This window comes from Microtus oregoni, unplaced genomic scaffold (genome assembly GCF_018167655.1).
Source record: "Microtus oregoni isolate MIOR12 unplaced genomic scaffold, Mior012 000012F_ref0000307, whole genome shotgun sequence".
NCBI classification, from domain to species: domain Eukaryota; kingdom Metazoa; phylum Chordata; class Mammalia; order Rodentia; family Cricetidae; genus Microtus; species Microtus oregoni.
In genome coordinates this window covers 31,446,532-31,470,393 of record NW_024543071.1, presented here as the reverse complement: position 1 = coordinate 31,470,393, position 23,862 = coordinate 31,446,532, and the positions used below count along the sequence as shown (strand labels likewise).

General features: G+C 42.9%; 1 protein-coding gene across 4 annotated transcripts in view; it reads right to left on the bottom strand.

The window, feature by feature from the left end:
- The window catches only part of Glis3 (GLIS family zinc finger 3), a 417,572-nt gene that overhangs the window by 301,011 nt on the left and 92,699 nt on the right, over positions 1-23,862 (bottom strand). The window contains exon 1 of one of the 4 annotated variants that reach the window (XM_041661241.1): positions 5,626-5,704. The exons of the other annotated variants lie outside the window; for them this stretch is intronic. The gene's annotated coding sequence lies outside the window, so the exon portion shown is untranslated. Of the gene's footprint in view, positions 1-5,625; positions 5,705-23,862 lie in introns of those variants that run through there. 4 annotated transcript variants of the gene reach the window in all.

Genomic DNA, 23,862 nt, shown 5'->3' with positions numbered 1-23,862 from the left:
GAATGTCTTCTAAAATAGCTAACTGTCTGCAAAGCCTGCAGAGGACACATGGGGGATTCACAAAGATGCTTCTACAGTCTGTTGTTCAAATGTGCACTCAGTTCGGCGAGAGCTACGAGCCTCTTAAGTCGAAAACAGGCAGCCACATAAACATGCTTTGTTTTAAAGCGAGATAGTTAATGCGGCATTAGGTTCTCCCTCTCTCTCTCTCTCTCTCTCTCTCTCTCTCAGAAAAGACTGAGTTAGTTGTTAACTGTACCAAGAAGTTAACATTTAACCCTAAGGCTGGGAATGCCTGACCATCTAATTCTCCCTCCCACTTCTTGCTATAGAGAAAATGGCTTCAGGAAAAAAAAAAAATCTTACTAATTACAGCTGATTTGGGGGTGAGGTCTGGCTGCATCCGTTTCCTTCTGCACTCACAGCCATATCTAACATCTCACCACAGCCCCACCCCCCATACCCACTCCCGCTGGGGCCCTCCTGAATCTGTGGCTAGCCCATCCCCAATACCTCCATAGTCCCACCAATGAAGAACAACTATTGTCACCCCTTCCTTGCAATGAGTTTTCCAGGCTCCTGCCTTGTATTCCAAGTTCAAAGTGCATCCCCCCCTCTTCTATCCCCTACGTAGCACTGTTTTAATACATCTTTTACTAAGTTATTGATCTACTGTATATAGCTCTATGTTTCCTTCCCCCTTAACTAGTAAGTAGGCGAGAACAGAGACTATGCATAGTCTGCCCACAGGGCTAAATTCCCACTCTCCAACCCCTGGTCCAGGCCACAGCTTCCTGCAGAGGACAGGCAATCACTAATGTCCATGTTCAGGAGATGGCCAGCCCATGCCTGGAGCATGTTTTAGTACAAGTCAATGAGTAAAGGGCAAAACGAGAATGAGATTTTATTATTTAAAATGGTATGAAAAATAAAAGTGAAATGGGACGCTGGCTGAGATGCCCAGTGGGGGTGGCACAGCTCTGGGCAGCCTCTGCTAGTTACCCCAGCCATTTCTAACCTCATTGTGGCAGTCATTCCCCACGTACGCACTCCACACCTCAGGAACCCACAGGTCCCACTGATGCAGCGCTTTCTGAAGCCTTTGACTCATCACCTTTCCTGTGAAGCCCTTTGTGGAAACAGGCATAAAGTGAACCTCCCTGTCCCTTTCCCTTCTTAACAGAGGACCCACAGGGGACATAAAGAGGTTTACTAGCTGGCAGCATATGAAGACATGTTCTAATAATGTAACTTCTACCAACAATAATCGTTCATTTCTGTGGTAAAAATAAGAACTGATGTTAGCAGAAGGCTTGCTTGACGGCTGTCTGCTTTAACTACCTCTCCAGCTCTCGGGGTTATCATCCCGTTTCGCGGAGGCGCAAACCCAGGGCTCAGAGAGCACAGTACTTGCTGAGAGTGAGAATTTGAAGCTATCTTAGCTATCTTAGGGTTGCTATTGCTCTAACGAAACACCAAGACCAAAAGCAACTTGGGGAAGACAGGGTTTATTTATTTTAGCTTACACTTCCACATCATTGCCCAGCATTAAGGAACTCAAACAGGGCAGGAACCAGGAAGCACGAGCTGATGCAGAGACCATGGAGGGGTGATGCTTGCTGGGTAGCTCTTCCTGGCTTGGTTAGGCAGCTTTCTTTTTGTTATGTTTTGTTTTTTCTTTGTTTGTTTGTTTGCTTTTCGAGACAGGGTTTTCCTGTAGCTTTAGACCCTATCCTGGAACAAGCTCTTGTAGACCAGGTTGGCCTCAAACTCAGAGATCTGCCTGCCTCTGCCTCCTGAGTGCTGGGATGAAAGGTGTGCGCCACCACACCTAGCATAGCTCACCTCCTTATAGAACCCAGGACCACCAGTTCAGGGATGGCAACGACCACAATGGGCTGGGCCCTCCCTATCAATCACTAATTTAAAAACTGTCCTGCGTGCTTGCTTATAGCCTGATCTGGAGGTGTTTTTCTCCACTGAGGTTTCCTCCTCTCAGATGACTTTAGTCTGTATCAAGCCGACATAAAAATAGCCAATATAGAAGCCAAGTAGCCCAAGTGTGAAATGCACATGAATTTGTGTATGAGCCGAAATTTTGACACAACTGAACAAGCGCCTCCACGTGGAAAGGGCAGAAGGTAGTCAGAACCCCAGGCTTCTTTGAGATAGCCCAAACACACTCAACCTTCAACCGGCAGCTTCTATGTATGGTCAACGGGCAGGAACATTTCTAACTACTCTGGAGCAGCAGGGAGGATCTATGGTGTCAGGTCCATAGACAGATTACCACAAGTATAACCTCTGCGGAACACGGTGCTGTCTAGTATGCAATCTGTCTTACTTTCGGGAATTTCCGATACATTACGCCACATTTATTTCTTCATTCATTCACTCATTCAGAATCCAACTGCCTCGTGCCAGTGGTGAAATAAGTCAACAGAATTGTAGCATGAAATGATTAGTAAATAAGGTTTTTTTTAAAAAAAAAAATTGTTGGGATACCAATGAGAGGAGGTGGGGGTGGTGGAGGAGGAGGAGGAGGAGGAGGAGGAGGACGTGACAACGATGTGATATTTAGAACAGCCCATGAAAATACACATCCTCCTAAGTTTTTCCATAGAAAAGACTTGCTCATTCTGGAGTCTTGAGTGTACACAACTTACAAGGATTCAGCACCCTACAAACATCTATGCCACATGCACACCCCTGCACGAACACAGTGAGTGTACCAAGCAATAGTAAGAAGTAAATAGAAAATATTGTTAATCGAACAACTTCCAATACAAACCTGACCTTTTATAAAACCAGTTTCTAAACCGGTCAACATAGCTTGGAAACACTACATGTACAGTCAGCCTAAAGGTCTTTTAAAAACTTCTCCCTCGGCAGGTTTGTATTCACCGTGCAGAACTACGGCTATGTAACAGCAAGAGTAGCATCTGACCACTCAGAGACTTCCCCTGGCCAACAGCAACATTCTTGCCTTTCACTATCCAGCTAAACACTACCACAAGGAAGACAGAAGCGTGGGTACAAGGGTAGGCTGGCTTAGCAACACAGAGGCCAGAAGACCTTGCCACAGCAAAGTCACCGAGTCTAATTCGATCTGTGGCTATGTCACTGAATGAATTTGGCCGGATCACCTCAACCAGCTTGATGACATCATATAACTAACTAGCTAGCTCCTGGCCCCGTATAAACCGAATGCTCAACAAATGCTAATTTCCCTTCATTCCTGCAGCTCACATCTGAAAAACCTTAGACTCTTATAACCTTAAAAAACTACCTTTAAACTAGAATTAGCAAGAGAAAAAAAACAATTATAAGGGTTTCCCTATGAGAAACAGATGTGTCCCTGCTCCCATTAGACTCCAAATTACAAATGTAATGTACCAGGAAGAAAGATTAGCTACAACGTATACAACTTCTTTGTTTAACAGGCATTACAACGCAAATACACAGAGGTAGAGTAACCGCCTAACCAAATAATTCATAGCAGAGCGAGTCCATATACAAAAACCCAAGTTCCCTGGCACCCACGGGAACCTGCTTTCTTCTTCTACTGGCTGCAAATTACAAGGGGGTTTACGGGGGCAACACTTCGGAGGCATTAAAAACGTCTTTTTCCACCAAAATAGTGAAGAGAACAGACAGTTGACTCTACCTAGCAAGCGTGGGTTTAGACGTGTTCGTGAGAGGGAGAGAGCTAGCGTAGGAAGGGCATGAGTAGAGAGGACGGGATGGGACAAGAGAAATAATGCAATACCAGAGTCCCCTCCATCACAGCTGTGTCTGAAGGTCAGTCTATTTAAGTGTACTCATGCGCTCTGAAAGGTGTCCCAGAAAGATTTCTCCCTCCTCCTTTTGTCTTCAAACCCAAAGAATTCAAAGCCTCACTCCCCCAGATCAGACAAGTGTCTGCCCCTGTAGAGGCAAGGGGAACTGAGATTGCTTTACGTCAACATTTTATAAGAAGATATCCAGGGCGAATTTGCTCCTATGTTCTTAAACCTGGAGTTGGAGTAGAACCGCAGGCTTCATCAGAAAAAGGGCAGGCTTCCTCCTCTGCCAGATGTAAATGTGCCACGGAGCCAACGCTGAGGTTACTCGAGAACAGCAAGCCCCTTGCTAAGAAGCAGAGAAAAGGTTTCGTTTGAGCATATCAAACTTGACAGCATAATTTTTTAAAAAGATTTCCATCTCAAAGGAAGTTTACAAGCAGTGGGCGAGGCTAGAGGGCTCTTGTTTCCTGGCATCATAAGAACTGCAGAACAATCGTTCAATTAGCAGTTACAGACGAGGGGATTCCTCTGCTTTGTGGCCTCGCTTGCTTTGTCTTTGCGCTAAAGAAAAGCTCTGCCTTCAGGAGTCTGAAATAATGGAAGTGCTCCTCACTGTGTCAATGAGTTTGGACGGAGCCCCCTGGCACAGAGACCTCGCCTGGTAATGAAGCATCAGAAGCAACTGTCCCTAGTTAACCTGCTCTTACTCCAGCATGCACAGCCCTGGTAGAGACAGAAAATGGGCATTTGGGGTGAAGATGCTCAGCTGTCCTTAAGACAAATGCTTACTCATAGGCCTAGCAAACGTAAAAACATCACATAACATTCAGTTCTGTTCAACAACTCTTTAAGAGATGCCATGAAAACAGAAACCAAGAGTTTCAACCCCTCCCAAAACCTTTCTCTCACTCAGTCCACCCACAAGTAACACAGATCTCTTCATAGTCATCAGAACCTCCAATATGACATCTAGAAACCCGACAAAACTTTTTCTCCTCTATCCTTCTAAGGACACACCAGACCCCAGAAAACAGAACTGCAGCTCAACCACAGAAAGAACTTTCTAGCAATCAGAAGGGACAGGGGACTCTGTGCAGTATGGAGCTCCTAGCTTTGGAAAAAGTCAAGGCAGGACCGGCTGCTGAAGATGCAGTGAAAGAACGCAGGATGAAGGAGAGGGAGGTATCTAGTCTGCGGTGCACTCCTGCTTCGTGTGGAATGGGGATGGTGTAAACAACTGCTCTAACCATGAAGACAACGGATTAAATGGTTACCAGCTTAAACTTTCTCCGAAGCAGCATCACATTTACTCTTCTTGTCCAATTAAATTTCCGAAGAGCCACCTACCCAAACAACCCAACAGGATTTCCTAAAAATGACTATAAAAATAATAAAATTAAATACAGTGACAGGGCACAACATAAGTGACATGAACAATAAGTTTCTCATATACTATCAATTATAGATTTCAAAAACATAATTCCAAAAATGTTTAATTCCCAGGAACAGCATGTAATATAAGCAATGCTACAGTGTTTCCATGAAGACACAACTATAGATTCCAAAAAGTGAAAAATAAAAATAGCAAACTATTCCAAAAACATTCCAAAAAGTGAAAAATAAAAATAGCAAACTATGTTGATTCTAAACTATCTTACAGTTTAATGCAGTCTCAGCTTCTCTGTTACTGATATTTAATTACAGGGAGGTATGTTGTATGTCACAAGAGGTTAAAAAGGACTCCTTAAAAGTTAACACAGAACAGAATCGTAAGAGCATGGCCTCAGATATGCAGTAATTAGCACACGAGGACGTTACAAACTAATAAGATATTACCCACCAGAAGTCTTCCTGGGTTTGTGGCTCTTGATCAGTCAGAATGGCTGCTGTTCCTTCAGAAGGTTCCCCCATCCCCTGCCTCTCAAAGCATGCTGGACGGCTTGGAAAAACACAGACCCAGACCGCTGACGCTCTGCAAAGTGTCTGATCCAGTAGATGGGGTGCAAGCTAAGCAACTGTATCTAGTTCCCGAATGGTAAAGTACTTTGTAACTCTGCTTTGAAAACCAGGATTTCAGATCATTGTTCCCTACAACTCAACATTAAAAACGTAATGTTTTGTTTCTACTGCTTTTATTTATATATTTCCCACATATGGAAGTCAGAGGACAATTTGCTGGAGTCAGCTCATTCTTTCAACCACGGGGATTCTTGAGATGAAACCTGAGTCATTGGGCTGGTCAGTAAACGCCTTCACCCTCTGAACTACCTCAGCAGACCTAGATCTATTAGCGTGTTTAATTATGCATAACCCAAATAAATCCCAGAATCTACCATTCCAGTTTAAGATGGAGCAGGACTTTCAAAACTCAAGTCCAACCAGGCATGGTGCCACATACCTATATTCTCAGCACACCGGAAGCTGAGGCAGGAGGATGTCATGTCACACACCAGCAGGTATACTAGGCCTTGTTTCAAAATAAATAAATAAATAAAAACACACACAGGCCTGGCCCCATACTGAAGTCTCCCTTCACTCTTCTACTCTCCCACATGAGAATAATAAATTGTTCCCAGCATTCCCTTAGAAAGAAGAGTCCTCCTTTCTCCTCACTCTCTAACTGGGTCTCAGTCCTTCCCAGTGCAGTGTCCCTTCCATCCCTATTTGCTGTTGGTCGCTCAGATTTTTATTTTATTTATTTGTTTGGTTGGTTTTTCGAGACGGGATTTCTCTGTATAACAGTACCAGCTGTCCTGGAACTCACTTGGTAGACCAGGCTAGCCTCAAACTCACTGAGATCCGCCTGCCTCTGCCTCCCAAGAGCTGGGTTTAAAGGCATATGCCGCCACCACCTGGCAGTCTCTCAATATATTAAGCAGCATATGAGGCCCACCACATCAACAGGTGAGGTGAACCCGGCAGAGGGAAGGATTCCGGGTGAGCATAAGATGTAGCACTGTTCCCAGTGAACAGGAGGATAGAGGTGCAGAGTTCCACACCTTTATCGTTTCTCTGAGTACAAGGAACACTGTATAGTAGGTAAGAGTGCTGGGTTAGGTATAGAGAAATGGGAAGCAAAAGTGTTACCATTTGTGAGGTGGCTGGAGCACAGATACTTCAGGAGCAGGCGGATTACGTGGATCCTATGGCTAAAGTAAGTTCCGACCTGAATTGTATGTCCCTACAGCCTTCAACCCACCAAGAACGATCTGAAATACCTTCTTCTGAGCTCCACCTAATGTCCTTGTGAAGGGTAGCCCTATATACTGCAGTGGTGAGTCTGTTTCCTTCAGACTGGACAAGACCACTGCCATCTTGGAAGAAAGCTGCCGAATACTGCCATGAGACCCTCCTGGGATCATGCTCATTGACAAGGCTGAAGAAGCTCTCAAACCTTCTCCATGAGACCCTCACCAGAGCTTCTCCTCCACATCATGCTCCACTGGAAGCAGGAGCACCCTAGGTCCTGGAGCAGCTCCTGAGTTGCCCAGAGGACTCTTCAGCCGTCCAGTTCTTTAACAGTCATCCATGCTATGGATGGGATTCTTCAGTGGCTTAATCTTCTGTAAGTTGACAAACTTGCTATTGGTCTAACCTTTGAGTCACCCGTGATCATGTAAGAAACCCCGAAATAAACTCATCAGTCCATCAAACTGGATTTGGACAGAAATGTCGCTTTGCTTTCCCATTTTAGGGTGAACAGACATTTCTTTGTGTCATCCTAAGAAAACTCATATAATGGTTTGTGAAAATGCTCTTATCTGTGAGGAAGGCCTGGATACCTTAGAAAAGAACAGAAGCACTCTTTAGGAAAGAAACAGAAAAGACTGGGCATCTAGAAAATGTCTGAGACAAGGAGTTAGAGACACGGCTCAGTGGTAATGAGCACATGCTGCTTTTATGGAAGGCTCCATTTCAGTTCTTAGCATCCACATGGGATGGCACATGGCACACAACCACCGCCTGTAACTCCACTGCTAGAGGGAATCTGATGCCACCTTCTGGCCTCTGTAGTCACCTGCACAAACCCACATAAAGGCATACATATGAACAAAAATTTGTAATGCATGTGAGACAAACCGCACCTCTACTACATGGTCACGACTTTACCAAAGAAGGTCCTGAAAACTGCCCGTCTCCGCTTTAGCTTCCACAGTAGTCCACAGGGTTTAGTGTCGGAGCCAACAGCTTCAGCATCATCATGCAATTTACTAGACACGAACATTCTTAGGCCCCACCCTAAATCAGAAACTCTGGAGGAGAATCACTTAGGTATTTTCAAGCCCTTAGGAACTACTGATGTACAACCAAGCTGATAAAACTATGTGCAAACATATGTGAGCATGCTGCCTACTGCCTCTAGCGAATCCTACAGGTCTTGATGCCTCTTGCATTTCTTCATTTGTAAGTGAATGTTTTGAGAAAAGTACCTGCAGGATCATAATCCACTTGCTGAAAACTCGATCTGCAGTACCTGCGGGAGTAAGTGCATATGCCTAAGACACTCACCCACCAGGGAGACAATGGCTGAACTGGTAAAGGTCAGCATTATTAATCACTCTATTTATTTAAGTCGCCTGCCTCACAAACTGGCACGGCTTGCTGTCAAGGCAGGACTTGATTTTGCATACCTTCTAGCTAACACTCGTAGAGTTATTTTTGTATACAGTTGAAAAGGGTCTACATGTTGTACAAGGCTCCTATTGTACAAGAAAACATTCACACTGGGTCTTTTAGCACCCTTGGTCTCTCTTTGGGACAGGGGAGAAAAGGAAGTAGGAAAATGAGTATTTTTAGAACCAGGGAGTAATTTATCCCTGAAGGAAACAACATAGAAACTTAAATCAAGTGTGTGGAAATAATACATTGTCGTTACTCTCTAGACGCTACCAAATTATAACCTATAAACCCCATAGCGCTTGACTTAAAGATCCTATCCATATTTACAGAAATCTAAATGAATGTTTCTTCCTGTAGCGCGTGCACGACAGGAGACTTTGCTACCCCAAAGCATGTATAAGGAGCGTGTTATCAAAGATGTCAGTGTAACCAGGCACGATTGATAAGCACACAGCCTACATCACATATGTATTCTGGGAGGCTTTATCTGCAGTTAATTAGTTTAGCTATTGCTTTCATGGTTCATTTAGACACCTCACGCTTCATTAAGTATCAATAAATTTTATCCTCAAAAAAGAAGAACATTTTCAGCAGAAATATGACTGTCTCTTCAAGCGATAATCTTGTTAATGGGTGTGTATATTGCAAGTGTGTCTATCAGGGCTGACAAAGCCCAACTGCCATGGCTGCAGTACCCTGAAGTAATATGCAAATTTTATTCTATAGTTTAACATGCATGCCTCATCCACACATATTTTCTTACAGTAGAAGGGAAAAAGCCTTTCTTTTCTCTTCCAAAAACGATGCATCTTTTAAGCTTCTATTTTTATTTTGTCAAGAATGCCTACTTATGTTTCATAAGCTCCTTTTCTCCATTACATCAATTCTAAATTCCTTCTCATTGGAAAGAAACTTTTAGCGACTTTCCACAGCACGACAGACTGTTTTCAATAATCATGTTTTCTTTGCATTTTCAATTTTTCCAAAGAGGGCAGGGGTCAGTTGCTGGGCTATGAACACCCACCCTAGCAGAAAGTTGTCTGGACTGATCACTGGATTCCAGGGCAGGTGTGTCTGAACAGGGAGGTCAGGAGCAACAAGAAAGAGCATTGGCACATGAACAGGACCTTCTACTTCTCTTGCCTCCCAGGCCATTCGCTTGTCCATTCTGTAATGACACCCTTAACCTGCTTATGTGCCGAATTTGTCACTCAGTTCCTTGCCTGTGGCTCACATGTTCCCTACAGGTCAGTCATTCACTCTTCCATCCATTCATTCACCTAAAAAAGCACTGCTGGGGATAAAGATCCCTCCCCGGCCACTTCCGTGCAGTACAGTACAGAAGAGGCACTCACTAAAGCAAGAAAATGGACAAACGAGAAAGACCATTTCAAACAAAGGTAAGTTCCATAAAGGAAATGCCACGCATGGGTGGAATGGCGACTGTAGGGCGAGTGGCAGGTAAAACTTGTGGTTCATAATCTGAGCTGAAAATAGAGGGGAAAACAGCTGTGAAAGAACTTAGGGGAGGAGGGGAAAGTCACAAGAATAGACAGTGCCTAAGTAAAAAGACCATAATGTTAAACTGACTTGACCTAATAAGCAGGAAGCCCATAAGGAAGGTACGCAGAAGCGGAAGCAGAGGTGCAGGATAAATCTGCCCGACTCAACTCTACAGAATATAGCTTGCATTCGCTGGAGTCCGTATCTCTAGCACATAGTCCCATACCTACTACATAGTCCCTAATGTGGGTTCTATGAAGGACCCCAGTGGACCATCACCCAAAGCGCTGGATGATACACCCGGCAGACTTTTCTATCATTCTGTATACTTTCTTACTTTTCTCAGTCCACTGGAGCATAGCACCCTTTATTCTTTATATATAATGCTAACTCACAAGAGCCCCTTACATGCTGGAGAAGGCCGTTATATCTATTTTCACACCAGGGACAATGGGTTGTGCTGTGAGGTTGTCCATGTGGTTTCACTGATCCTTCGAGTGGCCAACAGGAAAACATGTTTAGGAGGCAAGGAGTAGGAGCTCAGAGCACAAGCAGAAAGGGTTTCCAAAGGAAGCTCAGAGTTGCTTTCTCTTGCCCTGGTGTTTATTTAAGGAGTACTTCAACTCGACCACTAGTGGATAGCCAAAAATGAACACTAATATTCACAATCAAGCTATCGCTGTCATCATCATCACCATCATCAAGTCTCTAAACACAGAGTAACATAAATGAACTCTCGCAGCGAGCTTTGTTATCATGATGGATGGTGAGAAGGAGGAAAGAGGGACAGCCTGTTAGGAGCACTTTCATTTCCATGCGAAAACACATTTCAGTACTTCCAAATTTGGCCTATCTGCTTTGCCTGTGGTAGATAAGAGGCAAATTCTGAATAATGGATGGATGGCGCCTGGTTTCATTTCCTCTAAATAACTTTTGGTAATGATGAAGACTTCACCAGGTTGGCTCTGACAGGCCTCAAGACCACCTCACCAGGTTGGCTCTGACAGGCTTCAAGACCATTATAAATCTACAAAGCCAGAGTGACTACATTGGATATGTGTGGGAAACACAAGCTTGCTGGATTTATGCACACCAGTAAAAATTCCAAAGGGGTCTGATGCCAGGAAAATGCCTTATTTTGTCAGAAAGTACATCTCCCACACAGCAGCAGGTCTGGCGGGGCTTGAGCCACATGTTAAAAACAAAGCGAAGTGACATGCGATACGGGCCGCACAGCCTGATGACAGAATTCACGAGCTGTCTTCACTCGGAGCTTTTCTGGGACAAACTGAGTCTGCAGAGCCCAAGCCTGCTTGACGGCTGTGTCTTATTGTCTATCACGGTTGCTTTCCGCAAAGTTGTTACCTCCGAGATGGCTGAGACTCATTTCTCATTAGGATTTCAAGATGTATCCCCATTTCCAAACAAAAGTCTGAAAGTCTAAGGAACTTGGTGCTTTCCAGTCTCCTCTACAGGTAAGTTAATATTCACGAATAGCTTTCTTTTGTTTGTTTCTGGGATCATGCAGATGGAGTCGCAAGCTTACTTAAACAGCTGAGAAGTAAGGTCCTTCTCCTAACAGTCACTGTGGGAATAATCCTTGTTACTTAAAGTATACTGACTTTATGAAAGTCAAACACTGTAAGATTGTAAGTCTCTTTCATCAAATTCTGTCTTGTCAATTCCAAACACTTGTTCTGAGTATACACCAAGGAAAAAGAACTTCCGCATGCCCCAGAACATGGGACCACGATGACACTGGATACCCCCTTCATCTTTTCCCTTTGTTTCTCTTGATGTCCACTTGTCTTTCTCACTGTCTTCCAAACCCATAGAAGGCAAGGTATCCGTCTTGCTATGTTAAGTGTTCCGAGGCTTAGCCCAGCAGGCAACATGAGCAACAGAACGTTATTCCCGAGGAGTTCCAGAAGCCCTAGATCAATCTGTTTGCTGGACATTCTCTCAAGGCTCTAAGGGATTCTTTCTTACTTCATCCTGGCATCCAGAAATTGCTGGCAGCCTTGCTCCCTCCTTCCTCACATCTCTCCAGTCTCTCCCTCTGTCAACACATCATCTTCCATTCTGTGTCTTCTGTAGTCGGTGGCATTCTTATTTCTGTGCCTGTGTCTAAACTTCCCTCCTTTTTAGAATAACCATCCTTGTATTAGGTAACATCTCGATCCAGCATGGTATCATCTTTTAACTAAACAATGTCACAAAGACTATTTGAAACTAAAATCATATTCTGAAACTTAAGGCATGAACCTCTGGGTGGTGGGACACAGTATGGTCAACCGGCATATAACCACATCATTTCTAAGTCACCTTTCCCAAAGCCTCTGAAAAACATTTTCAGACAAATAACCAAGGGGTAAAAAAATGAGGAAAAGTAAATAACTCAGTGAGCTAAACTAACAGGAGACCCACCAGAGCTTCCTCATTTCACCAGTTATGCCAATCATCCGATGTTCAGCCACGCAAACATATCTATGCAGTCATATCAAGAGATTTTTCATCAATTAATCTCTTCTATTAACCCAGTTCCCTCAGAAGAGAGCCTCTACCCAACACTCCCCACCCAGATGGGTTAGCTATGAGAAACATCCATGCACCATGTGAGAAACTCTACACATGCAATGCCATTATCATCATGAGAAAGACACCAAGTCCTACCATCTAAAGTACTTTGAATGTAGATATGCTTAGAACTTGGATCTAATGCATTTCAAGAGTACACAAGCACTTGCAAGCCCCAAAAGTCCTTTCTTTTACCCCCTTCCTCACTCGGTGGTATGCTAGAACCTGAAAATATCTTAGCTATCATCCAAGGACAAGCTTGTTTAAGAAACAGACGTGCCAGGAATGAGGAGTGATTAGCCCATGATGATAGAAGCAAGTGGACAACAAGACGAGGATAAAGCCGCCAACTCACGGGCTTCAAGTTCCATTTGGTAGCATCTAACCTCTCTGGCCTGATTTCTACCGTCACAGTTGAACTGTATTCCATAGCCAGCATAGCAAGGTAGGACAGACTGAGGACACCGAAAGTCGGCTGCCAAGATTCAAACCTGGATCCATCACTAATCCATGTTGAGCCGCCATTTAGGAGCTTCGTCATCCTCCATGTTCTTTATGAAGAAAGTAGAGTTGGAAAAAAAATCCTCAAGCACAAACACAAAGTGAAAATCTTTAAACACATCAACACAGAATGTCTACAGTCTCACAGCGCTGTTGAAGAATGACGAAGGATGCCCAGAACAGGCACAATCAGTATGTTAGATTGTAGTGATTTTGAGATGAGATGATTACTAATAATAATGATAATGATAATAATAATTTGCATAAAATATGAAGACAACAAAGGAGTGATTTCGGAGGTTTTCATCATTGTCCATGTCTGTAGCCTTATTAGGTACAAATCTTCAATCAGTTTTACAATAGTGTAGCGATTTCCTGGCCCTTCCTAATAATTAAATTTTAAACTTAATTCATAATCTTCTTCACATTCACCTAATCCTTGTGTCTTCCTCTAAATACAAACGCACAAAGCTCTTCTCTCTGGTTCTAATTTCCCTGAGTGTGTGAGCTCACATTTAACTGCCTTCTTCAAACGACGGTGGGTCACTTACTGTCCTTAAAAGCCAGTCGTGTTATTGCAGCCTAACTCTGACAAATCCTTGTTCTTGTCTCTCGCGTCTTATCGCCGTGAGGCTCAGGAAGGCCAACCCTGGGAAAATTATACAAACAGCCCCAAATATTTGAAATCAGCATTGTGCTCACATGCTTACGCCTCTCTGAGAGCTCAGAGCATTTCTCTTTCAGTTTTATTCTTTCATTAGCCCAAGGCTTGCTAATTAATTGGAATTTTCCAGCGCTTTTGTTGTTGTGACAAAGGCAAACAATGCAAAAGCTCATTTCTTCATGTTAAAGAGGGCCCTTCCACTCTCCAAGACTGCAGTAGACAGGGATAAGAGGGAGGATTAAGTCGACTTTGAAAGGGTCAGACTTTGTGAGTTCCTGGCCCCCACTCCCCGACCACAGCTGTCTTCATCTTCTCCAATGCTGATTTATGAGAAGTGACATCTTAACCATGGTGTTTATTCCTCCAAAAGAGAGGCTGCTTCTCAGGCATTATGTGTGATCTAAAATTAGATGGCAAAGAACATCCTATGAGCAAGAGACAAATAATATCGGGAAGCAAAAAAAAATGTTGTACAAAGTGAAAGGCTTATTTGAAAACAACAACAAAAAAATTATGGATAAGAGAGGAAGGGAGTGAAAACCAGATGAACACTTCCAAGCAAAGCAAAGCCCAGGCTTCAAAGAAACAAAGAGATGCTGTACCCTGACAGAAATAGCACTGTTTAAACCAAAGATAGCCGAGCAGCTGGAAACTAGGGAGTGGAGAGAGATTCCTTCCAAATTTTTGTCTTGGTTTCCTTTTCAAGCGATTACTGTAGCTGGATGCACTGGGTCATTGGAACTTTCAGAAACTGCTGTGGGCTTGCTTTTCTCGTACTGTAAGAGCGTGTCCTCGCGGCTGTCTTTACAGACGCAGAATGGAGGCTGGAAGGCCCTCTCACAAAGCATGTTGTCTCTTTCCAATATTATCTCTCAGCTTTCTTTTCGACAAAAGTGTGTCCATGAATGCCCAAAGGGAAGAAGATGCCATCTGTCCTTGTAAAAAAGCGTGGTATTTTCCATAGGGGGAAAAACACTTCTTACCTGTTTACAGGTAACTGTTATCCAAAACGTCTTCAGTATTCAGCTCTGTACTTCTGACCTAGAGCTAGGATGTCTCCCAGAAAACTTAAAAAAACGCCTTTAACGATCCCCTCCCTCCACTGTCCACCCAAGGGACTACCTGGTCTTGAGTGAACTGTGAACCACCTGCACGAACATCTAGACAGAACTACAGGCAGGTAGATGGGAAAGAAAGCCAGGAAGAGGTTCTTCAACTAGGATCAGGGAGGATCAGTAAGCACAGTGTGTTCAAGGCAACGGAAACTGCTCAGAAATCTGGACTTGGAGACAAAGGACAGGGCTGGCATTCAGAATCAACAGGGCTTAGGGCTGTAAAGAGATAGGGAATTGACAATAGACCAGTATATAAAGTATAAAGGAAGATTGCACACCGAGGGAGTGGTACAGGAGTCTGGAGGAAGCAAGGTGCAGGGGACCACACAATGTCGAAAGACACAGACTCTGCAATGAGACCATGTGGCTTCATCTTTTAGACGACTTTTCAATTCACCTGAATGTCCACAGAAGCACAAAACTGTGTAAATCTCCAAGTTTCTCTCTGGAATATGGAGGAAAACAACAACTGCTCTCCAGGAAAGTGCCTGACACTATACTAAAGTTTATATCTTAAATACTCCTCCAGAGGCCCATTTGTTGAAGCCATGGTCCCCAGCCCATGGCATTGCTGGGTGACAGAGGAACCTTTAAGAGATGGGGTTGAGTGGAAGTGAATTAGGTCATTAGGAGCATGCCCTTGAAGGGATTAGGGGACTCTCAACTCTTCCTCTGTCCCTCATTCACTCTGGCCATGGGGTGAAGGCTCTCTCTGCCTGCTGCTCCCATCATAATACCCTGCCTGCCTCACGAGACCCAAAAGAATGGAGTCAATGGCCGTGTGGTGAAACCTCCAAGAGTGAGAAACATAAACCTTTCTTCTTTTTCAGTTGTCACCTCAGGCGTTTTGTTACCGTGACAGAGACTAACATACACAGTGTCTGTGCTACTGTGAATCATTAAAGTCTGTGTGAAATGATTGTTACGTTTATTAAGAAACAATAAAATTACAAGAGGTCTGTGGAAATAAGAGCAGTCACGGCATCTCAGATTTTCTTAGAACTTCTATGATACATGGAAGACTAGAAAATAGAGTTTTCAGTAACGGGGATACTGGGGGCATCCTTTTAAGGCTAACAGACTTTATGATGAGGAAACCGAGGGATGGATGATTTTTACCATAAATGGAGACATGTGCTGTTTGGTCACCTAAGAGGCTTAAATAAGCGTGAAGAATAGACCATGAGAATAAGCTGCTGTGTAATAGTGACAGAGGAGGTCTGTGCTGGGATCTGAACGCATGGTCCAGCCTGACTGCTGGTCAGTGGCACATGCTGACAAAGAGCCTCTCTCTTCTCAGTCTAGGGCTTCAGCTTTGCAGATTCCCAAAGGACCATTAATGTCCCTTCCAGTTTTGGTTTTTACTGTTATATCATTTGCCTTAAGGACTGTGGCTATAAATTAAGGCAGCAATTGGTTAACAATGTTTGGAAATAATGTCCTCGGTCTCGTGCATTCTCACAAAAGAACACGGAACTCAGTTTCCTGCCCTTTCGTCAAGGAGACACAATGTACAGCCAGTTATCCCTTCTTCCTTCCACTTCTCTCTCCTCTGTTATCTGTCCTGATAGGAAAGTTATTAGGAAGAGGCATGCTAAGCAACCAGATCAAGTTTTAAAAACCGAAGCCAAATCCTTCTCATTTAGGAAGACCAAATATGGAAAAAGAAAAAATAAAATAAAATACACCTAACTCTGACAGACAGAAAAGCACACACCTAACACTGGCTGATAGAAATGCACACACCTAACACTGGCTGATAGAAAAACACACACCTAACACTGGCTGATAGAAAAACACACACCTAACACTGGCTGAAGAAGGAAAACAGGAAATGCAGTCACAGATGGAGAGAGTGCTCAGACAGTAAAGCAATCGCTGACAAGCATAAGTTTGGATTCTCGGCACACAAGTAAAAGCTGGGCCCGCTTTTACATGTCTGTAATGGCTGCAATGAGGAACCAACCTCAGAGAGTGGCTGCATAGCCATTCTAGCCCAAATGTTGAGTTATGAGTTCACTGAGAGACCTTGTCTCAAAACACAAGCTGGAGAGCAATGGCAGAAAATACCCAATATCAATTTGTGGCTCACCTATCTACCTACAGACAGACATGCAGATAGATGCACACACACACACACACCCCGTGTGCTATGAACATAGAATCAGTAGGATCAGAAGAAGAGAGCTCACCTAATGAACTTACTGTGCCACTAAGAGAAACGACTCCCACAGAGATCAAGAAAACCGTTGAAGAGCAGAAGGTTCCTGGCAATGCCAAAGTAAGAGCACATGTGTGGTGACTCAGCCCGGTGCAGATTCCATAGAATTCTATCTCTAACTGGTCACAGTCCAGACTGTGACAGTTCCTGATAGGTGCTTCAGTTCGGAAGGCAATTAATAATGACTTAGTTCACTACACTCTTCAGTCATGTCTGGATTCCCCCTTTCCCCTGAAGGCAGAGAAGCCAAACAGAAATGGGAAGAGATGCCATCTGACTGTTCTTCTTTGCTAGACACTGCTGAGTGACCACACAGGTTCTCACACGGGCTCTAGGTCACGAGTCTAGCCGCGTCTAGACAACCTCGGAGAGCTCCAATGCACGGCGGTGTACTGCTGCAGCTGAGGTGCCCAAAATACACTTGATGAATGGATGCAGGATGTGCCAGGTATGCATGCGAAGTAAGAGCCAGGGAGATAATATAATTTATTCCGGGAGGTCGCATCACCGGTAAAGGGGACAGCCACAGGATTGGAGCCTGGGACTGTGATATCATTACTGATCCATGTTCTTCTACTGCTTGGGGTTCTCTTTTGTATCTCTCCAGCACCAATAAAAGTGCTTTCTTGCTTGCTTGTTCCCTAACACAGAGGCTGGCTCTTTTATCTGTTTTTGGTTTTTTAATCTCTCCTGTGTCTCTTGTATCTTTTCATGTTTCCTTGAGTGTTTCTTCTGTCGAAGAATTTTCTTTAAGAGGTCACTTTTGGTCTGGCCAAGTAGGGTGAGAATGTCAGTTCAGATGAGGACACACTAAAGGCCACAGCCAGGAACAGCACACAGAAGGAGCATGCTGGCTCTAGAGATTAGAGATAACATACATAACTGGTATGGTTAGATGTAGCCTCTCTTTACACTCCTTAAGAGCAGAAGTTTTCACGGAAACCCTCCACAAGGAGTTCTTCCTAACTGTGTTCTCTCTCTCTCCTCTCTCCCCAAAATACAAACACAAGTTGCTAATGTTTCATACTAACTCTCTATTGTAAATCATTCTCTAAAGCACATCCAAAAATAAGGCATTTTTAAATAATACATATAAGGCGAATTATGCTTTTCAGATATTTTTGACTTGGGGCTGTTAACTGGACTCTGTTTGTTCCATCCAAGAAAGCCCAAAGAGATGAATAATGATCCAAAACAGACTACACTTGAGTGGTTCTGTATATTACATGCAAAGAAATGTTCCCACCACACAGTCACTAAATGAATGTCACTAGCCTGAATAGAGGAAGAAAATTGAATTGTGATAAAAGCAAGTTGTTTAAAGTATCTTTAGTTCATGTCTACCAAATTATCCTGAACATTATGTGCTGAACAAAGGCTCTGATACTCATATTATTAAGTAATAGAAACATTTTGAGAAATAAGCCAACACTTTCCTGTAGAAAAGATTTATGTATCGTTTTCTGTTTTTATGAGGGTTGTAATTGTCCTCCAAACCTTTGAGCAATGCCAAATTCTTTTTCAAGTTGAACATTCTGTAGTATTATGTTCTCTTTAATGCCAGAGGCCACATTGGGATGCCTACAATAAATTAAATGATGAACTAAATGAAATGGGCAGAAGCCCAGATACCTGGTTAGGCCTAACCCCTGAAAGTCCCATTAGCCTGGCTCTTTGTTAGACAGCCAGGACGCCATTGCAAATCATGGTGTCACGGTGGGACACTGCACGTGGTGAGCTGACAGTCTCACAAAGCAGTTCTTGTCATTATTTTTCTTGATGGAGTCAAAGATCATCACCATCTTCTTCAACAGGAAAGACAAGACAGCCGAGTCTCCTGTCTCTTCACTTCAGGGCTCTCTAGTGTCGGCTAACTGCTGGACACATGTTCTGCTGGTGTCCAACATGGTCAACTGGGAGGGGTTCTCTAAATTTGAATGCCATAAATGAAACTTTTATTGCCTGGAGGACACAAGGAAAGCATTGAGTGATAAAAAAAAATGCATTTTATGTTCACTGACCTTTAAAAAAAAAACTACCACCATTACTAGTCCCAGATTCCAGGAGTTACTACACAGATTTGAAAGGCTGGAGTTTACTGAGGCTTTCAGAAAATGTCATGGCATGGTGTTGTCAAGCATGAAGTCTCAAGGTCTCATTTTAGCTTTGTGAGGTGGAAACTCGCTAATGTCAGAGAATGAGTTTAGGATCAGGGTGGTCGTGGCCCAGCGGCCACTTATGTACTGTGTGACTGTAAACACTGCATGGGGGACAACAGTGAGACCACTAGAGTCTGGATGTCACACTGTACACTGGTGCCAAGCTCCTGGTTTTGCATTTCTGCTGCACTCACCTGAGAGAATGTTCTCTTTTAATAAAGCCACTAAACCATACTGGAGTAAAGGAGTGTGGTGTATGTAACTTACTCCCAATAGGCCAGAAACATTGAAAATATATTTAAACAATCTGAGTGACAAATAAGAGAATTTGTGTACTAGTCATATGACTTTTCTACCAACTCTGAAGTTATATCAAAGCAAAGATAAACCACAACCATATAAAGGACAGTCAGAGAATAGTCATTAAACACAATGACTTCATATGCAAATGGAGAGAGAGAGGGTACCCTAAAAACAAGTTCTTCTGTGTCTTATGGGCATCACAAGGCCACAGCATACATGAACAGTCACAACAGCTTTGGCAGCCTACATGGGGCATGCACAAGACTGAGCCCTTAAACTTTTAGTCATAGATGAGAGAGAGGCTGATCTCCCCAAATACCTGTACAGGGGAGCTATTGACAGTTGACAGCTGCTGAGCAAGAGGAAGCCACTGTCGCAGTGATGTAGTCACTGGTAGTTGCTCCCGGTCCAGTAGATAGTTCCACACTCATAGACATACAAGTATCCCTGATTAAACCCAATGGATCACAAAACAAGAAAAACTAAAAACAAGACCGAAAGGCATGAAAATGGGATGGGGCCTTAGTAACTGGAGGAGATACAGAGGGAGAGAAAAGGAGGCGGCAGAATGTGGGTAGCCAGAATATGGTATACACCTGTGTGAAATAAATGAATTTAAATAAAAAATACAAAGAACAGAGAGTTTCTGGAAAATGTCAATCCTCAAAAAATTTCCATTTGTTTTGCGTTTCATTTAGGCAGTAATTACGCTGTTCACACTGGGGAAAATGGCAGCAACATTAGTCTACAGGAGTCCCGCCTCTGAGAAGCGTCCAGTGATAAGAGACAAGACAAATGTTTGGGTCCAGTTGGGTAAAAGCAGATACAGGAAAATTTTCTAGAAAAGATTATTTTCTAGAGAGCTCTGAAAGACAATCAAAGAGAATTTGCAGACAAGCCTCTCTCCTGGACCCAATTCTCTTACCTATGGGAGACCACGTAAGTCTATTGTGTTAGGATGCGTCAAGCGGGGCTGGTAAACAGTAGGAATCAGTTTTCCAAAACCATATAGTCTACAACAAAGGAATGGGATCCCTTGGGAAACACACAACTCAACAATCCATGCACAGACTTACGGGGGGGGGGGGCATTCAGTTTTGACCTCTAGACACACAGCAACTGTACTTGTGGATCGTTCCTTGCCTTAACCTCACCTTGCTCTTGGACAGGCTTATTCTTGATGAAAACACACAGCTGGAAGTCCACTCCTCACACTACAAAGGCTTTGGAAGGCTACCTCTGGCCTATCTGACCTTCCCTGTATGTTCACACTGTGTGTTTTGAAGATAACTACCAAAAGCCCACACAAGCAAGAACAGCAAAAAGATTTCCGTCACAAATACAAAGTAGAGTTCATTTCTGATTTTGTCCTGAGGGGAACAACACAACAAAGAAAAATAATGAATTGATCAAATGGCTGTTATTTCTATGTATACATAGAAAGCATATTCAGGCTGCTTAGCATACACAGGTGGTCACACAAAGTCTCATATGAACATGATTAAGCTTCTGTGTAAGAATGAGATTTGTCACCACCTAAGAATGTGGTAGAAAGCAACCTCATTGATACCACCTGAAAGGTGATGTTTCAGAAACCATACATGCACTGTTGAAATACAACAGCAATCATTCAAAGGTTATATGTTGCAATTCAATCCTGAAGGGGTGGACGTGACATTACATACTGGTATATGCAAACAGATGCATATGTAACATTGAACAGAACCGCAAGATAAAAATAGTTCTTTTTATTAACAAAACGCTGATCAATACCTTAAGTAGTGATCATGAGTTAACCATTACATATATTAAGTTCAAGTCTAGGAATGACAACCCACTAGACATTTCTTAGAGGTTAAATTAAAATTTATATTATCACATTATCTCCAACTTCAACCTTGAACTTCCTTTTTTAGTGTTAAAAAAAGAAAAAAAATACAAATGGAATAAGCTTCATTCACTTCATTTAAAAACAAGATATAGACTTCAAAATCTGAAACAAAGATCCTTGTTGTTTAGTTAAAAATATTCCCATCTAAGACAAGAACTATTTATATCACTTTATATGACCTTTGATGGATTGATAAGTTATCACATGATCTAAAAACTTTGGCAAAAGCAGTCATATAAAAGGAATATGACCAGGATGGTGGAAAGTATTTTTCTTTCTGGAATTATTAAGCTTAAAGCTGGTCTGCAGTGGTTAGACATTGCAGCTTTTCAATGAACATAATTTAACATTGCCATACCACATATAGAACAAAAGCTCAAATGTCAATTGGCTAAGCTATTAAATGACCATGGAGAGCTGGCTCGGAAAGAATACCTTTTTCAAGTGTGAATATTTTACTTTGGACACATTTAGCTAGCTGTGTCTAAACCGCTGCATTTATCCCAACCACCTCTTTTTGAAAATGTACCCTGGTGATACAAAGCCACCGAATTTAGCAAGTGCCCACAGGGCTCCTCTTCTTGAGGCTCTTGGCTGATTCAGAACTGCAGTCCCTATACTTTGGGTTGCTCCTGGTTACGTGTTCATGATCCAGTCTTGGGGTCTGTGGACCTTATTCTAGTGATGTCTTCTCTCTCCCTCATTTCTAAAGCCCTCCTTGCTTCATCCTTTCAACCTGTCCTGGCTGCAATGGGCTTCAACACCACTACATTCCACAAATGCTGGAATACACAATACACAAAATCCATCAAGAAACAGACTCTTAAAGTCACTCAAGGAGAAACCAGTAACTGAAGGTGGTGAAATGGTAGAATCTTTGCATCTTATCGGCATTTGAAGTATAAAAAAAAAAAAAGGCCTGGATAATCTGTCATCATTTCTGTTTTGTAATTTAAGACAAGTAACAAATACACCGAACATTTATTTTGTGCACAATGCCTCTTTTTATAACAAAAGACTTTTATGGTATATAAAGAATGCAGCTTAACTCTGCTACCAAATGCTAGATTTGGGGAGAGGGATAGAGGTATAGCCTAAAATGAAGCACACTCAGGCTGGGAATAAATCCCCATGAATACATCTTTTCTCATTTGCTCAGGAGTCTTGTATTTGCATAGGTCTTTCTCAGAGTACTGAGATTTCTTCTCCAGATGAGACTTAGCTCTTGCCCTCAGTACAGAGAGCCTGTTGGCTACTCCATTTCTTAGGGTAGAGTGAACACTGCTACCTAAGGCATTAGGTCCCGAACTGAGCAACTGACACTTGGAAGCAGTTTTTCCTCATGGTACAGCATGTGACACTGGAACGGACAACTGGCTGAACATCCGATATTAGCACACATCACAACATATGATATACTTGCAATCCTCTTTTACACCGTGCAAAGGTATTCAATGCGTCCCACAGTATCGACTACTAGCAGAATTATCTGAACCCGGATTAGCAGGAATCATGACATGAATGTTCTGGAATGAATCATATATGTAAGGGTGACGAACACGTATTAATGCATCACCTCCAATAACCATGCAACACACAGCTTTGTGTGTGCTTTCTCCTGGAAGGGAGAAAAGGAGACAAGTTGATATACAGAACATAGCGCTCACCAGTGCCAGGAAGAGGGGAACTTTGTCAAAGCAATGGCTGTCATACTCAGGGGCTGTACAAATGGCCCACGGCCAATCAATAAATACAATCCAAATGCCATCTAAGTCACATGGAAACACGATGTGATCATGTGAGAAAGTGGGCCATGTATCTAACCGCTCTGTAAGTCTGAAGCTCTATATAAAAACCTTTGATTTCTAAGTGATGGCTCCGGATTGTATAACCCTCTGTGCATCTAAGGAAAGGGCTGAGGGCCGTGTTCCACACGTAGACTATCTCTTGGGAGCCTCACAACTCAATCTTTGCATCTGTCAATAAATTTATTATCTGTTTTAATCTTGTCTTCAAATTGGCCAAAAGTGGGGTGGGAAGATGTTGGACCAACTCCACTGCAAGTATTACCAAGACAGGAAATCAAGTGGGGAAAACAAGCAAGGTTTTCAGGCGTCCGAATTACAGTCAAGGCTCGAATTAAATATTAAGTTCTTAATGCCCTTATTATTCTCGAAGTTCAGCTGGTAAATTGCTCCCTATTTTATCACCCTCATCCTAACACTCTAATTTGCCTCCAGTTCCTCCTATTTATTAATCACGGCATAAATGTCTCCTTTCTTTTTCTAAGGAGCTTTTAAAACGCTTCTGAGAAGGAGGCAGGAAATAAGTAAATCTGAACAAATAAGTCTTTCACACGTTCCTGATATTCTAATTACAGGCAAGTGTTTTACTGTATTTGGGAACTATACATTTTAACACAAGGAGTGATCCCCGAGGAATGAGACACTTCTAAAGGAACCAATGATATTAACAAGGTCTCGATCCAAATCATCTGTCACTGGGAATACTGGAGGAGCCTGC